The sequence below is a fragment of the Ochlerotatus camptorhynchus genome, unplaced genomic scaffold (assembly GCF_037179485.1).
Source record: "Ochlerotatus camptorhynchus isolate MF236.1 unplaced genomic scaffold, CSIRO-AGI_Acam_v1.1 ptg000336l, whole genome shotgun sequence".
Taxonomy (NCBI): Eukaryota; Metazoa; Arthropoda; class Insecta; order Diptera; family Culicidae; genus Ochlerotatus; species Ochlerotatus camptorhynchus.
The window spans coordinates 1495001-1513388 of record NW_027040824.1 but is presented as its reverse complement, the minus strand read 5'-3'; the positions used below and the strand labels follow the sequence as shown (position 1 = coordinate 1513388).

Genomic DNA, 18388 nt, shown 5'->3' with positions numbered 1-18388 from the left:
AAATTTAACGCGGAGTTTCCTTCCCGTTAGGTTAGAGTTCAGCCAAGACACTAGCTTAGAGCATGATCCGAGACGTGACAGTTTAGCCAACAGCACATTGTGATCGATCTTGTCGAAAGCCGCCTTCAGTATAGATGACATCAACTTGAACCTTGCTTTCCATAGCAGTTATGCAAGTGTTGGTGAAGCTTAGTAGATTCGTCATGACCGATCTTCCAGGCATAAAACCGTGTTGAACGGTACGACTGGCGTAGAATCATATCGCTGACAATTATTTCAAACAGGTTTGACGCAGCTGATAAGCTCGTTATTCCTCTGTAGTTCCTGACGTTTTTCTTGTCACCATTTTTGAAGACGGGAAACATAAATGACTGATTCCATACCTCAGGAAAAACCCCTTCATCGAGCGACCGGGTGAAATTTGCAGACAGTGGCTCAGCTCAGTCAACAGCACAGCGGCAAAACAAAATCGATGGTATACCGTCGGAACCAGCAGAAAGCGAACTTTTCAACTTTTTGGCAGCAGATATGATCATTGCAGGAGTAACTACGAATGTCGACAGACTAATGAAGTCCATGGGAATGTCTAAAGAAGCAGACCCAGCTTCGATTTCAGAGGCAGGAGTTTGGTCAAACACAGAAGCAAAAAATCTGGCAAACAATTCGCAGCTTTCAGCAGAAGATTTCGCTTCGACGTCGTCAAAAATCACGTTGCTCGGTACTTTGCTTGAACTTTTCCGCTTACTATTGACGAACTTCCAAAAGCTTTTTGGATTTCTCCGAACATTAGTCTGCACTCATGACATAAGCCTTGTACAAAGCTGAATTCAAATTGCGATACGCCTTACTAGCACGTTGGAATCCAAGCTTGGTGTCAGACGACTGTAGAGCACGATACTTACGTTGTTTGGCATTTTTCTCACTTTCAACTTTCGCAGCAGTGGCGTACTCCAGGCAAGCGAAAATGGACGTCTAGTGGGTGGAACATTCCTTTGCAACCACTGTTGAATAATAGAGCAGAAGTTTGAAGCCATTTCATTAACATCCTCACAATTCAGACAAGCCCAGTAAATCGTAGAAAGGTACTCTCGAAGCATACCGTAGTCAATCTTGCCAAAATCAAGAGTAGGCTCACAGTCAGCATGGTGCGGATCATCAATCTGGCACCTGGCTTGAACGGGAAGAAACATTTCCAGCGGAGGATGGTGCAAATCTATAGGCAACAGTACAACAGCAACCTCATCTACGGTTACCCCACAGTTGGTCGAACAAAACATTAGATCAAGCGTTCGATCAGAATGGTTACGAATCCAGTTAGCTTGATACAAATTCAAAAAATCCATTCCATCAATCAAAGCAGCACTTACTGGAGGTGCTGTATGGAGTTGTCAAAAAATGAGTAAACTGGTTTTGCTCCGATGTGTGGAATGTACCCAGATTCTGGGTAAATGGTTCTGATATCAATTTTTCGTAAGTTCAAAATGGCACACTTTGAATTTGTGAACAGGAGACTTTTGCGCAGTGAGTCTAAAATTAGTTTTTAGAAGTGAAGCAGGGAAAATGAAGCAGCTACTTAATAGCATAAAGGTAGCTCTAAGACCAGAAGTTCCGGAAGAAACGTGCTCAACTTTTTGGCTCTACTCTGGTACGTTAACGGATGTACTTGGGACCGATAGGCTAGTCCACTGTGAGATAATTTAAAATCGTTAGTTTCCACCGGTTGGTAATAGCTTTGATGGCGAAAGCTATAAGCAGCTAGTTGGTGTAGGTATCAATTAATACTTAATTATCATTTCATAATGTTTTTTTTTAATATTCTTCCTGGACGCAATAATTTCATGGGGCATTCATTCGTTTCTATCGAAATGGGTAAGGTTTACTCAGTTGATAAATGTCATCATCTGAGAAACCGTTATACGTCCTCAATAGGCACGTTTACTCAAATTTGAGTTAACATATGTTTACTCATTTTTGAGTAACTTCCCTTTTGGCTGGACTGAGGCGTTTCGACTCAAAAATAAGTAGCCTCAAAATATCGTGTAAGAAGAAACTAGAATCCTTCTCTCGCTCGCAATTGTTGGCTAGTAGGTACTCTCGAGAATAATGCACCCACTTGCACGATCTTACCTGATTTCTAACCTTACCGATTCCACCCAGGACCGATCTGAAAAGCAAGAAGGGCAGGTTTTAGACATTCACAGCACGATACTCTCTGTACGATTTGTGAACAATTAATTTGCCCGTTGGCTACTTTTCGATCACTTGGCGTGCACTTTTGATCGGGATCAGTGTTTTTCGACTTTGTTCAATCACACAAAAGGCGCACAATGTCCAACGTTCATTTCACAATCACACAATGCACACACATTGTTCAATTGTACAGTCTGATACATCACCGGAAATTCAAAAAATTAGATGTTAACTCTTCGATAAGCTGCACAGGTGGCACACTCGGACGAACTATAAAATTTTACGCGTGAACTACACAAAAAACAACCGTATCAAAAGCCAAGTTGGCAGTTTATTCGACCTCCATACCTAGCTTACCCTAGAAAGTCTGTGTTTGGGTCAGACTATAAAATTGTTCTCTTCTCTACACTAACACAAATGATTACAAGTGATAAAGATAGATAACAAAAGACATCAAGAGAAGCTCTACACAAAACATCGAACATTCTACCTAGCTATTCTAGTCGTTTAGTACTCAACAGCTACATTTAGGATGTGGCTCACCAAGAGCTTTTTGTTTCGAAGTGATCTTAGAATCATATTGTATTGTTATAATATGCTTATTCATACAAAAACTTTAAATTGGAGATGAATAGTTTTTCTTCCATTAGCCTTTTATTTAAAAATGATTCTTCTTAGAACAACTTTTTTTTCTTATGACTAACAGTCTTTTCATTAAAAAATAAATGAATCAAAAGGTTGGAAATTAGAAAAAAAAAATGTTTTGTATTTTTTATATAAAGCCCAATTGATTTTCAATAACTTGCTTTTGGACACAATTTCATTACAATCAATGGTGTTCGAGTTAAGATTTTCTTGAAAATACATAAGAGGAAACGCATACGTCCTTTTAAAAAATTAGTCATTAGTCAAAAAGGTCTCTTGAACTGCGTTAAATGCATGATCTCCTATACCGAAGACTTGTGAAATGTTTTATCCCATTCGGAGAGGGTCGAGCTGAGTTGTTTGCACATTTGGCAGATAGTTCAAGCTGAAAAATTCATGCATCGATTTTCTTCACCGACTTTGTCTTCCGTTAATAACTTGGGTACTGAATCGTTCTTGTTGTGTTTGTCATATAAAATCCTAGATAATAGATTGTTTCATCGATCTTGTGCTGAAATTACCTGGGAATGTCTTAACATGCCGAGAGGATGCAAAGAGAAAGTCGACGAAAAGATTCTGTCAATGTCAATTACCACCTAATGCATTGTTCAGTTTGAATTGCACGATGATTTTTTTTTTCAAGTACCGACTGTTTGAATCATTCACAAGATCAAAACAGCCTGAATCAGATTACTAAGATATACCAAGTATAAGTATGTATGAGTCACCTCCAAAAAAGCTCAAAGATGATTTTCCTAAAAGATGAGTATGAGCATGATCATTGCCCAAGTAACATTGCAAGCTTTATAGAGGTTTTAAAGCATTCCTACAAGTCTAAATAATAGTCTACAGAACCCGCATAAAACCAAAATTGTTACATGTGTGATGACCATACATATCACTGCTAATCCGCGTTTGATCAGATCCACCAAAATTTGCACAAAGAACCATATGAATGGGGCTTGGAATAAGCAATCTTTTCTCAGCATGCAAACTCCGGCGAATCAGTACTTTCAAGGTCAATAACGGCACTGGCCTCATTCTTACGGTCATCGAGGAGGAAAAGAATTATTAGTTTGACACCCGTTGTTACTAGAGATCGAGGACACATCTGCATCTTCATGATTGTCACGACCCTATCAACTCAGTAATGATAAGGAGCTTGCGTTCGAATCCATGATCTTCTGCTCAGTATGAAAAAATAGCCGTTCTAAGGCCACCGTACAACGTACATCACAACAAGCTACGACCGACGATCGTTAAAGCCCGGGTACAAGAAGCTATTCAAATGAAATTACGTCCCCGAAAGCAGTTAAAAATGTTTACCAAACCGGATCAAATGTTGGTTATATTTTTTTTAAACAAATTACTTTTTCCGTTCGCACGTTCAAAAGCGATTTTGTGCCTTATAAAATACAATAAAACGTCGCATTGAATCATCAAAATAAACCTCAAGCATAGCATAGTGTAGCTTATGCGACCGTAACGAAATTAGCCACGTGCCAAGCCTGTTCGATTGCGCTCGTGGTATCTATTTTCAGAGATCTTTCAGAAAAAATAAATTTGATACCGTTTAATCGCGCAGCTGAGTTCTCACACTATGAAATGCTAGATTAAGTTCATCAATACTAAATGAATTACTCAACTCATAAGCTTAGTAATAATCTGGTATTGAATCAAATGCCGGATTCAATGTGGTTCTGAACGAACGAAGAACATATTTTTTTAATGAAATCTTTAATCCATGATCCAGCATATGATACACTAGCCATTGTTTTATTCTTTTCGGAGGGTGTGTTGACGAAGTCTTTCTACAAATGTTTCCAATACTCTGATTTTTTTCTTTGAATTGCTCTAGAAAAAAATTATTTCCTTTCATTTATACTCGAGAACATTATTGATTAAACCTGACGAAATTTTTGAAAAGCAGAGCTCTTTTCTGACTTCTGAAACAAAGCTGCTAATGTTGTCTTCTTCTTTTTCCTCGCATTTCAAGCTTATTGCTTATCGCATATTAGCTTATTGCGAGCTCCAAGCTTAGTGTTCTAGGTGCACTTCCACAGTTCTAGATAGAGCGTAACAGCCTTTGTAAACAATGACTTCTATCGATGATTTCTAGAAACTCAAGGCACGCCCACGCAAACCAACATAACCGTAAGGTAGGGGAAGTCTTCCCTTACCCGATGGTGTTGTTGATTTTCGTTCTCGAGCATTAACTTTCTATAAATCAAAGAAGTCACTGTTTACAAAAGCTGTTACGCCCTAATTCCAGCTCTATCTAGAGTTATTATTTGATAGCTTTCGATGCCTGTATCGATAGCCTGATAGGTTTCGATGCCAGAATCGCTTTATTTCGAGCAATATCATTTTCATGTAAGTCATTGTGTTTCTTGTTATCAAGTCACGATGATCATTCCTCCTGTTAAACATGACTTGACTATCGCTTGTTTCGTTCGTCAAGTTCAGTTCACTTCATTTGAAGCAAAGATTTGTTTCAATTGACGCAATGAATGACTCAAAAATTGCTTCCTTCGTTTTTTTCACTTTCACTTCAATTCGGGGTCCATGCGACTTGTCACGCGTCGCGTCGTCAGTCATCAAAATATAGTATCCGCATAGTATCCGCACAGTATCGGACGCCAATAAGGATGGCATCAGGGTTATATGCAGTAATTTAATATATTTTTTTATATTAAACCACACACAATCAGACATAAATATTTGAATAAGTTTTTCTTGAAAACATTGTACCTCAATAAAAAGGTCATCAGTAACGACATCTCTCGAGCCTCTCGTGGAGAACAAGCTAGCTCGTTAACTCGCAAACAATGTTGCATGCAAGCTTAACAGAATATATAGAAATGTCCAATGTCCGATCCCAGCGCTGCGGGGAGCAGTTCGTGGAATTGATACTATTCAAATCAGTCGTTAAATGCGTGAACGATGATCCAGAATGAAATATTACGTCAGTTTGTCTGTGCTTAAATGAAAATTAAATTAACAAGACCGTTCTGGAGTCCAAGATAGCGGTCATCGGGTTTCAGAAAAAGTGTTAAATACCCAAGATATGGGTAAAAACGATACTCGATGCAATTTTGGAATCCAAGATAGTGACCATTGGTTTTCTGACATGTTAAATACCCTAAGATGTGGGTATTTTCGGAACGGATACAACGCGTAGATGCTGAAAATCGATATCCGTCGCCATGTTGGAATCCATGATGATTGGGTTTAAGAAAAGTATCAAATACCCTACAACATGGGTATTTTCGGAGTGGGGACGACACGTAAATTTAGAAAATCGATATCCGACGCCATTTGTACGCTATTTGACACTTCTTCTGAAATCAGAAGCCACCATCTTTTATTTCTAGATGGCATCGGTCATCGATCTCTGGCCTCCAGATATCAGCCCGATTCCAACAATACTCACATTGATCGGTATATGACAGTATTTCATTCTTTTTCTGGTCCACCATCTTAGATTTTAAAATGGCGTCAAACATCAGTTTCAGACTTCTAAACGTTACTGAGATTTAGAAAATAGCCACATTGATGGGTATTTGACAGTATTTCCCACTTTATCTGAAACCAGAAGTCGCCATATTGGATTTGAAGATGGCGTCTGACAACGATTTTCGGCATCTACGTGTCATTCCGTTCTGAAAATACCTGCATTTTAGGGTATTTGAAACATTACCTCAAATCTGAAGCTGCCGTCTTGGATTTCAAAATGGCGTCGGATATGCATGGGTAATTAATAGAATTTCCAATTGTTTTTAAATCCGGAAACCATCATGGATTTAAAACTGGGGTCGGATATCGACTTTCATTCTCTAGGTGTCATACCGATTCCAAAAATACCCATATTGATCGGTATTTGGCAATATATCCCACGTTTTCCAGAACTGGAAGCCACCATCTTGGATTCCAAAAAACCCATATTTTAGAATATTTGACCTTTTACTCAATCAAAAGCCGCCGTCTTAGATTTCAATATTGATTTTCATTCTTTAGACGCCATCCCGTATGCAAAAAAACCATAGTGAAGGGGAATTTAACAGTATTTCCCAATTTTTCTTAAATCGAAAGCCGCCATCTTGCACTCCAAAATATCGTCAGATATCAATGTCCGGCCACTAGACGTCATCCCGATTTTAAAAATACTAATCTTGATGGGCCGGCATCAGCCGTCGGTCATCGATTTCGTCCCGACGCCATCCCGATTCGAAAAATACTTATATTGATAGGTATTTGATGATATTTCCCACTTTTTCTGAAATCGGTGTCGGAGGCTCTAGGGCGTTGAGCAGCATGAAAGTCCAACATGGAGAGCAGCCGGGTTCAATACCTTCCTTAGGGAGTCCAAACATTTCTGTTGATTGATTGAATTATATTTAATGATTCCGCTCCCCTAGACCCCTTCCTCATTCTTGTAAGATTCACATTCTTTGAAAATTAAGCTGACGTTTTAAAGAATGGACCTTCGTAAAAAAAATTTAAGCAAGCACAAGTCAAGCTGAACATTGCATTAGGTCCTAAGTAACATTGACAGATTCTCTTCGTAGACTCTCTCTGTGCATCCCCACGGCCATGTAAAGACACTCCCAGGTATTTTCAGCACACAGATCGATAAAAGAAGCTTTTATCTAGCATCTAATACGACAAACACATTAAGAAACGGTTATGTGCTCATGTTATTAACTAAAGATACAGTCGACGAAGAGAATCAATCAATGTTACTTAGGACCTAATGCAATGTTCAGCTTGTAGTGTTGAGAAACCTTGGTTTACATCAACAAAAGTACGTATTTTTAGAGAAATTTGGATTTCTGGATCAGTCTAGTTGAATTTTGGCTCCATCCTTTGAAAAATAGGCTTGGATTTTATAGAATAGACCATTGAGAGTTCATACGTGATGGTAGATTTTTTTTTAAGCTAGGTTGAATTTCGGTTCTATCGTTTGAAATTTGTGCTTGGATTTTATAGAATGGATCTTGCTGAATTCATGCGTGAAGAACAAACCTGGTTAATATTCACAAAAGTAGGTATTTTCATAGAAATTTGATTTTTATGCGTGGATTATCTTGTTGATAACCCGAGTGTTACACATAATAATGTCAACATTTGTGGCTCCTGTTATGCACACTTAGAAATACGCAATCTTACACGTGACGGAAACTATCTTTGAAAAAAAGGATGAGAAGTAAATAAATATTTCAGGTAAAATTAAGTGCTCCAAGACTGAAAAGGTTGAAAGTACGTTTGATTGAGCTGAATTTCACGTCTAATATGACTCCATCATATGTCAGAATTGACGCTCATATTTGTCAGTCTCAGAGCACCTAAATTTACATTAATTTTTCTAAGTGTGTGTATTAGTGTCAACAATCACGGCTTCAAAAAAGTATAATGCTAAAGCGAAGGCTAAGAAGTAATGTAAACATTCGAAATATATGGTTTAAAAGTGATGTAAAACGAATTTTGAATGTTTAATTTATTTTTGGTTTATTTTTTATTCCACCCCCCCCCCTCAACTGGTGTGAGCATCGAGTGACAAGAGAAAAACTTGTGATTTGTTCCGGCCTTAATGGTACCAGATCTTCCTAATTTCAAGTTATACATAACTGTATATTCGACCAACAGTGGGGTAAACGTAAATGAGACTGCTGTTGCACTGTTGCCTATAGATTTACACCATCCTCCGCTGGAAATGTTTCTTCCCGTTCAAGCCAGGTACCAGATTGATGATCCGCACCATGCTGACTGTGAGCCTACTCTTGATTTTGGCAAGATTGACTACGACATGCTTCGAGAGTACCTTTCTACGATTGACTGGGCTTGTCTGAATTGTGAGGATGTTAATGAAATGGCTTCAAACTTCTGCTCTATTATTCAACAGTGGTTGCAAAGGAATGTTCCACCCACTAGACGTCCATTTTCGCCTGCCTGGAGTACGCCACTGCTGCGAAGGTTGAAACGTTAGAAAAATGCCAAACAACGTAAGCATCGTGCTCTACAGTCGTCTGACAGCAAGCTTGGATTCCAACGTGCTAGTAAGGCGTATCGCAATTTGAATTCAGCTTTGTATAAGGCTCATGTCATGAGAGTGCAGACTAATCTTCGGAGAAATCCAAAAAGCTTTTGGAAGTTCGTCAACGGTAAGCGGAAAAGTTCATCTGTACCGAGCAACGTGATTTTTGACGACGTCGAAGCGAAATCTTCTACTGAAAGCTGCGAACTGTTTGCCAGATTTTTTGCTTCTGTGTTTGACCAATCTCCTGCCTCTGAAATCGAAGCTGAGTCTGCTGCTTTAGACATTCCCATGGACTTCATTAGTCTGTCGACATTCGTAGTTACTCCTGCAATGATCATATCTGCTGCCAAAAAGTTCAAAAGTTCGCTTTCTGCTGGTCCCGACGGTATACCATCGATTTTGTTTTGCCGCTGTACTGTTGACTTAGCTGAGCCACTGTATGCAATTTTCACCCGGTCACTCGATGAAGGGGTTTTTCCTGAGGTATGGAAGCAGTCATTTATGTTTCCCGTCTTCAAAAATGGTGACAAGAAAAATGTCAGGAACTACAGAGGAATAACGAGCTTATCAGCTGCGTCAAAGCTGTTTGAAATAGTTGTCAGCGAAATGATTCTACGCCAGTCGCACAGCTATATTTCTACCGTTCAACACGGTTTTATGCCTGGAAGATCGGTCACGACGAATCTACTAAGCTTCACCAACACTTGCGTAACTGCTATGGAAAGCAAGGCTCAAGTTGATGTCATCTATACTGACCTGAAGGCGGCTTTCGACAAGATCGATCACAATGTGCTGTTGGCTAAACTGTCACGTCTCGGATCATGCTCTTGTCTTGACTGAACTCTTACCTAACGGGAAGGAAACTCCGCGTTAAATTTGACTCCTGTGTTTCTTCGACTTTCTGCAATACATCCGGTGTTTCCCAAGGAAGCAACTTGGGACCATTATTGTTCACACTGTTTTTCAACGACGTTGCTTTGAAATTAGGCTTGGACTGCGTGATTATCTACGCCGATGACCTGAACATATATTTAGTTATTCGCTCAACTGAAGATTGCCACCGTTTGCAACATCTTCTTATTTTCTGACTAGTGCCATCGGAACAAGTTAATTATTAGCGTACCGAAGTGCTCTGTTATGACCTTTCATTGTTCAAAACAACCGATATTGTTCGATTATCGCATCAAGGGTACTTTACTTTTTTTTTTCCTTTTGTTTGTTTTTTTTTTCCGTCGATCTTGTTTTCCGTGCTGAGCACCAATGCTACCGACGTGCCAGGAAGGCAGCTCCCACACCTGGACCCTACCTATCGATCCATCAACTCATGAACCGGGGATCAACGGCTTTACTTCCCATCCGAAGGAAGGCGTGATCAGAGATGTTATGCCTCAGAACATCCCGGCGGCGCCGACTGGTATTGAACCCAGGCCTGCTGGGGTGAGAGGTACTCACGCTTACCACTACACCACCGGTACTTCACTTAAACGAGTTGAAATGATTACTGATCTCGGAGTTGTGCTGGATCCAAAACTGACGTTCAATTCTCACTACACTTCGATAATTGCCAAGGCGAATCGACAGTTGGGCTTTATTTCGAAAATTGCAAAGGATTTTACGGATCCATATTGCTTGAAATCCTTGTATTGCGCGCTGGTACGGCCAATTCTCGAAACCGCTTCTGTTGTTTGGACTCCAAATGATGTTTCCTGGACCTTAAGGATTGGACGTGTCCAGCGACGATTCATCCGGCTAGCACTGCGTCATCTACCTTGGCGCGATCCGTTGAACCTCCTTGCCTATCCCGATCGATGTAGACTGTTGGGCATGGACACCCTTGAAAGAAGGCGAAGACTACAACAGGCGGCATTCGTGGCGAAGTTGCTAAATGGTGAAGTCGATTCTCCCCGGCTACTTTCTATGTTGGACTTCCGTGCTGCTCAACGTCCTCTTCGGCAGCGGTCACTACTACAGGATAGATTTCACCGTACTTTGTTTGGATATAATGAACCAATATCGTCGATGATTCGAGCTTTTTCGGTGGTGGAGGATCTCTTTGAGTTCGGCGAAACTTCTGGTCGTTTTAAAAATAGAATTACTAGTTTGTCAATTTTGTAGCTGTTTTGAAAATGTATTCTCATATTCATTAAGACCACATATGTCAGATGAATTACAAATAAATAAATAAATAAATAACTAGAACAGTATTTTGTAACTCAGTAAAATTAATAATGTCAGAGAAAATACATCTTATACTTTTAAAAAAATCGTTGATTATTAATGCCAAGTGTAATTCCAAGGCGATGTAATATTTTATTAAAAATTTAATGTGTGAATAAAAATACTGTCTGGTATTTGGTGCATTACGGTATAATAGACAAAAAATGTTTATCATCGATGAAGCGAAAATTATCTTCACTGTCCACACTAAGAGTGGGGGGGCTTGAACCCACCCCCTGGAGCCGGCAGTGCTCTGTGTATAAGATTTACGGATTTCAATCCAGTACGGAATTCGATCCCTTACGGATTTCTGTCCCCCCTGATATCAGAATTTGAATCAGAATGCTTCCTTATTTACGTAAAACACAACTTGCCTAAGAAAATCTTCTCATTCACTTCTTCCTCCAACATCTGCGTTGAGAGTAGGAAACACTGAGAGCAATCGAAAAGGGAAAACGCAAATTTTCTGTCTACTCACACATGTGGCTCTCCTCGGTCAGATTGTGCCAGTCGGTAAGACGGCCTTTTCGGATCAACATCTCGAGTTTCGCGCGGTCGGATTTTCATTTCATCTCCACCAGAACAGATTCGTGTGTCGTTGTATTCATACACATGCGTTCCAAGTTTCACTCGCGGTCATCACTCCGAGCAGAAAATAATAACACAATACAAGTTCGTCTATGTGTTAAGCTGTCTCTTAGTCATCGATCCTGTTACGCAGTAAAGTGATCAGACACTTATCCATCATCATACGCCGACTCACAAAAAAGAAGAAGAAGAAAAACAGAAAATTTACGAGACAAACGACCACAGTTATAGACTACGTCATCCGTAGCCCCCTTTTGTTGAGGGGTTCGGAGGGATTTGCAAGATCGTAGAACGATTTGGAATAGTATCGAAGAAGTTTATCGATTTTGTCATTTGAAATGGTCAAACGAAAATAGTGCTGAACAATTTTCTAAGCGAAAATCTAAACAGTGAATATATTATGTGTGCTTTAGCAAGCCAAAACTTATCGTTTTTTCGACGTGGACTAAAAATAGCTCCCTTAAATCGTCATTTTAACCGCGCTTCGAACGGCTTTGTAAGGAAAAACGAAACAGAAAAACCTTCTTCATACGCGGAAAGCCAAACCAACATAAACGAAAATAAATAAATTTGTTTTCGTTAATGTGCAGTTGTACCAGGGCGAACATTATGTAAGAAATGAAGATATTCAGTGGAGCAAAGTGGTGCTAGTTTCTCCTTGTTCGAATCGAATCGCACATATGCATCGAAGGCAGCACAAGAGATGAGTTTAAGATAGAAGAAAAAAAAAGTGCTAGTTTATAACCCGAACCACATTCATCCGTAAAGACTGATCTCAACACGTGGAACAAGTGACCAATCGATTATAAGAAGAATCCATTCAAACCCACCAGCCATCCAACATTCTGGAAAATATGTGTGATAGCGTCACTGCGACAGTGCTGGCCACCAGCACAACCAGCAGTCTTCAGAGCTGTTGGATTGTATATAGTAGGTGAAATTATATTATTCGCTGATAATGTATGAATAACATATTATTGAACTGATGATACTCGCCGTACCGTTCTGATTTAAACTCTCGAATAGGGTCTAAAATACCCATCACTCATTTATAAACTTCAAAAGCAAAATAAAAAGGAATGTATCATTTGAAGATCCTCATAGACCTGCAGGTCATTAAAAATGGTTTTCATCATCTTCTGCATGTCGAGATTGCAGAATAAGTAGAATAACAGCTGTGGTGTTGGAAATTGAAGAAATTTCAAAATATTCTGAATGCAGAACGATACTGGGAGATGCAGATTGATTAATTTAGTGGGACTTGACATTTATCAACATGAAAAATCTTAACACCCATAAAGTATTTTCCTTATGTTCCTCATGACCTATTTCAAGCAGAAGTAAATCGCAAAGCGTAATTTTTATTAAAGTTTACAATACAATTTCACCACACTCAACCAGCATTGTTAGGGTCATTCAAAGTGAGATTTGTTTGATTATTTAGCAGGTTATTTATTTAAAACACCAAAATAAGGTTATCTTCCCTTTAATTCCCCTTAATTAATTTTGGTATCCATGACAGAAGCGTATTTCGACTACAAAGTGCAGTCTTCATCAGTGTCATTCCCACTCGGTGGGAAGTTGTACATTAGACCTGTTCATTTTAACAGAAATGTTTGGGATGCACCAGGTCACCTGTGATTACTGTTCGTCATGGTAATTTGAACTTATGTGCAAATTTACAGCAAAATCGGTGATGATTAAGAGGTGCTTTAAGTTAATTTTATGTTTTTAAGGTAATTTACGGCTTATAATATTTGTATCTGTAGACTGGAACAACGAAAACTGCTGTAACAACTCTCATTGCAAAGCTTAGTCAAAATACGTATCGGTCATGGATACCAAAATACCTCTCACCCCAGCAGGCCTGGGTTCAATCCCAGTCGGCATCGCCGGGATGTTCTGAGGCATAACAACTCTGATCACGCCTTCCTTCGGGGAAGTTAAGCCGTTGGTCACCGGTTCATGAGTTGATGGGTCGATAGGTAGGGTCCAGGTCGAGAACTGCCTCCCTGGCGTCGATAGCATTGGTGCTCAGTACGAAAAACTAGATTGACGGAAAACAAACCAAAAAAAAAATGATACCAAAATTCATTAAGTGGAATGAAATGGAAGATAACTTTACCCAAATAACAATGTTGGTTTTATGAGGGTTCTGAAGATCATGATTTAGACTTGTAGAATGCTTTATACCCCGTTCACATTACAGCGTATATCACGTGATATAGGCTGTCTTGCAATGAGCACTCATACATCTAGTTTTCACTGGAAATCCTATGTATGAGTGCTCATTGCAAGACAGCCTATATTACGTGATATAGGCTATAATGTGAACGGGGTATTAAATCCTCGATTAAACTTGCAATGTTACTTGGGTATTTTGATGTTTTATTTAAGCATTCCGCTAACAACCCAATGTAATTACTTCAATAGGTTATTTATTAATTTCATCATCTATTTATGTTCACATTGATTTTGTACTGTTTTGAACTATTAATTTTCGGCACGGATACCAATTTTATCTATATGAACAAATCATCGGGACGGTACTAATGGATATTTTTGGTCGCTATTGAAAATTTAGTCGATTGATGAATTTATGTATGGGCCTAAATTAGGGGCATTTAGGCCGACAATACATCCATTTCCCCTATGTCCGTGTACTTTGCTTAGTGCATGTCGTAGCACCTCATTACTATGGAAAAGTAATGAGGTATTCGTTTTCGATATAGTTAAATCATACATACTTACTCTTCTCACAAGAAACTTCATTCAATTGTGATGTTTTGCAATATTCGAAGCGTTTTAGGACCTTTCCAAAGACACGCCCTCTCATCAATCAAAATGGGTCTAACACGAAACCTCATTCAATTGTGATATTCGGCATCAATTGAAGTATTCTGGGATCTCTTGAAATATGCAACTTCTCAGCAATCCAAATAGGTCTTCTTAGTGAGAAAAACATGCGATGATACTGATATTTGACCATTTTTTCCTATGTTGGTGACATAATACCACCGCGACTATTACTTTGATCTATTGTGGTGCATCCTATTTTTATTTATGCCATAACGTAGTGGTAAGACACTATTTTTTGAGTAACTAACACTTCTGTTGTAAGCAATTATCCCAACCAGGTAATGTGTATGCAAAGCATTCGACTTTATAAAACGTTTAGATTGCCAAGAATTTAAGGTACTGGTCTAGTTGTACTTCCCCAGTTTTTTAGCTCCATTTTTAAAGCACAAAAAGAAAGTCCAAAAAATAGTTCAGGACCAATGAATTTTTTGGATTTTTGCCTATTTTTGCCAATTGATCAGCTTTTTCGTTCCCTTCGATTCCACAATGACCAGGTACCCAATAAAGGTTAACCGTATTTCGACAGGACAGTTGCTGTAATAGTTTAGTACATTCCCACACCAGTTTTGAAGTGTAGGTTTTTGATTTCAAAGCATTCAGTGCCGCTTGACTATCTGAACAAATGCAAATATTTGCATTTTTATAGTTTTGTTTTATGGAAATCGTTGCACATTCTAAGATGGCATATATTTCAACTTGAAATGCTGTCGGCCATTTTTCCATGGACACCGAAAAGTTAACCACAGGACCGACCATAACGGGTGTTCAATAAAAAATGATATTTTTTTCAGTCATATCAGCTAGTAAAAAAAAATTCAACGAGTTCAGTATTTTTTATTAAAAACATAATGTTTATTTTCAAAAAACGTCAATGAATATTGGAGAAGGGGCCCTGGTCAGCCATACGACGCAACTTAATCGCGCTGCTCTCACAAGAGCGCTTGACGGCACTGATATCATTCTCATTTTTTATTGAACACCCGTTTTTATCTTGGTTCGAGCCATATGTATAGAAAATTACTGATCCAGGGCTAATATCCAGTCTTCCTGCTTCTAAGCACATAAAATATGTGGAACTTCATGCAAAAAGCTGATTCAAATCGGACCTCTTTTTTGTTCTGCCTCAGTGGTATAACTGGCATGGTTGGACATCGATCTGTCAGAACAAAATTTTCATGATATCGACACTGAGCGTTCAAAAGGAACAATGTCGAAAACATAAATAATGGTTTCTTTCGTAAATGTCTCGTAAGTCAAAGTCAATCCATGTAAGCCACCCATTTTATCGGATAGGAGGACTCTTTCTTTACACAATCATGGTGTTGGTTTTTTTTTGAGTGAGTTTTCATTTTCGAGAAATTCACCACTCTGGTACTATCTTCGGTCCCAAGATAATCGATTCACCCCTCGAAACATAGAAAAATCCACGAACCCCTCATTTTATCTGTCAAACTTTCATAGCAAATCAAAACCAACATAGTGTAGTACTAGAATTTCGACTAGAATAGGGTACGTTAATCGATTTGCTTGGGACCAATAGGCTAGTCAAGTAGTAAGCCAATTTAAAATCGTTAGTTTCCACCGGTTGATAATATTGCCTATTTACAGATGCATTATTTCTTCGTTTCTTCGATTTTATTGGTTCGCATTGGATTCATGGTGAATAGGTGTAAAACTATCATTTTGTCTGTGTATGATGAAATATTGTTAACTGTGCTTTTAGTGGGTCAACTTATGATTACATCACGAAATATCCAGTTGATGCATATTAACGATAATTTTCGTTAGTAAATAGTGCTTAACTTTGATATTTGATACAGCTAGCTAGGAGTCCCACCCTGGGACTTTCGCCATAGTGGTAAAAAAAAGGTTAGTTATGATTGTGTGTAGCTGCTCTTTTGCCTTTTCGATCAACAAGGATCAACCTTACCATGTTTTTTGTAACAAAGTAATTGGAGTAGTTCTTTGTGTTGGGATTTTTTAAGAAATTTTCAATTGACGGCAATTGAGAAACATAGGGAGTGTTGAAATCTTGGATATCGCAGGTATCGATAAGCGCTCGATTTTATTTATCGTCCTGCATGCAAAATTCTTGCGAATGGAACGATGCAAAGTCAGCTCAAAACACTGCATATTTTTCAAATTGTGTTTTTGACTCTTGTTCCAAATTTTGCTGCTTCTCTCTGGACTTCAAAATGTAAGCACTTAATTCCAAATGTACGCGGTTGTGTTTTTTCTCCTACGAAACCTAATGAAATCAAAGTTAGATTCAATTGGTTCCAAAAAATTAGAAAGTGTCTAAAAAAGGAATTGTTACATACATGTTACTTCTAGGTTTACCACAGTTTTGCTGTGTGAATCAAGGTAATGAATTTGTTAAAGTTAGCTATATTATTATAAACTCGCTCGACCTCGGCAAATTTATTTGAATTTATAGACTATTCATTGAATGCAATGGATAATGGAAACCACGTAGAAGCTCTCTATACAGACTTTAGCAAGGCATTTGACCGCATAGACATACCAATGCTACTTTTTAAATTGCAAAATATAGGAATTGAGTTAGGGCTCCTAAAATGGCGTGAATCATATTTAACTAACTACCAACAAATAATTAAATTCAACGGAAAGAAATCGAGTCCAATTCAAGTCACTTCAGGTGTCCCCCAAGGCTCTCATTTGGGACCTCTTCTTTTTATTCTATACGTAAACGACATTTCTTTCATTCTCAAAAAACTTAAATTTCTTATTTATGCCGACGACATGAAGCTCTTTTTGGAAATAAGAAATGAAGAAGACATCAATATAATCTGGAATGAATTACACATATTCTGCATATGGTGCAAAAAAAAAGTCTACTAGAATTGAATGTAAAAAAATGCAACTTAATATCATTTAGCAGGAAAATACAAACTTCAAATATTTCAATTCCACTAGGAAACCAAAATGTAGAAAAATATGAAAGAGTTAGGGATTTAGGAATTATCTTAGACTCTAAACTAACTTTCATAGACCATTACAACACAATTATTCACAGGGCAAATAACATGCTTGGCTTTATCAAGCGCTTTTGCTATAACTTTCAGGACCCATACACAATTAAAACACTATATATCGCCTATGTGAGGTCAATACTGGAATATTGCAGCATTGTATGGTCTCCTTTTTCAATCACGCACGAAGAAAGATTAGAATCCGTACAAAAACAATTTCTATTATACGCTCTTCGTAAATTAGGTTGGACATCATTTCCTCTTCCATCATATGAAGCACGCTGCATGCTTATAAACATACAAACATTAAAAGAGCGTCGTGAATATGCAATGGTTTCATTTGTAAACGATATCGTTTCCCAGTGCATTGACTCCACAGAACTTTTATCAAAATTAAATTTCCATTCACCTACTCGGCAACTCCGAAATCGAAATTTATTTGCCATAAAACATCATCGCACAAATTATGCAAAATATGGGCCATTAAACCGCATGATGGCCTCTTACAATCAATACTGCGAAACCATTGACTTTACAATGTCTCGGCATAAACTAAAACAATATTTTTACTCCATAAGGCATTATAACTCATAAAAAATAGGAAAGCTGACACTGCTTAGTTTTTATTAAAGAAAAAAATATACTTTTAACCTTTCGTCCAAAGTTGACGAAATAAATAAATAAATTTAAGAAAACAAAACTGTATTCTAATATGTACTAGTCTGCGTTGGTTGACGAAATAAATAAATAAACAAATCACATAAATGGACAAGTAAATAGTAAGACATGAGTTCAGGAGTGCTAGGAACACATAGAATTATAAACCACGGTAGAATTATTTAAAAAAATTGACAAGCCC

The 18388-nt window shown here is 38.2% G+C and overlaps 1 protein-coding gene across 2 annotated transcripts in view; it reads left to right on the top strand.

Moving 5' to 3' along the window:
- The window catches only part of Tak1 (TGF-beta activated kinase 1), a 90477-nt gene that overhangs the window by 62006 nt on the left and 10083 nt on the right, over positions 1 to 18388 (top strand). The gene's annotated exons all lie outside the window — the stretch shown is intronic.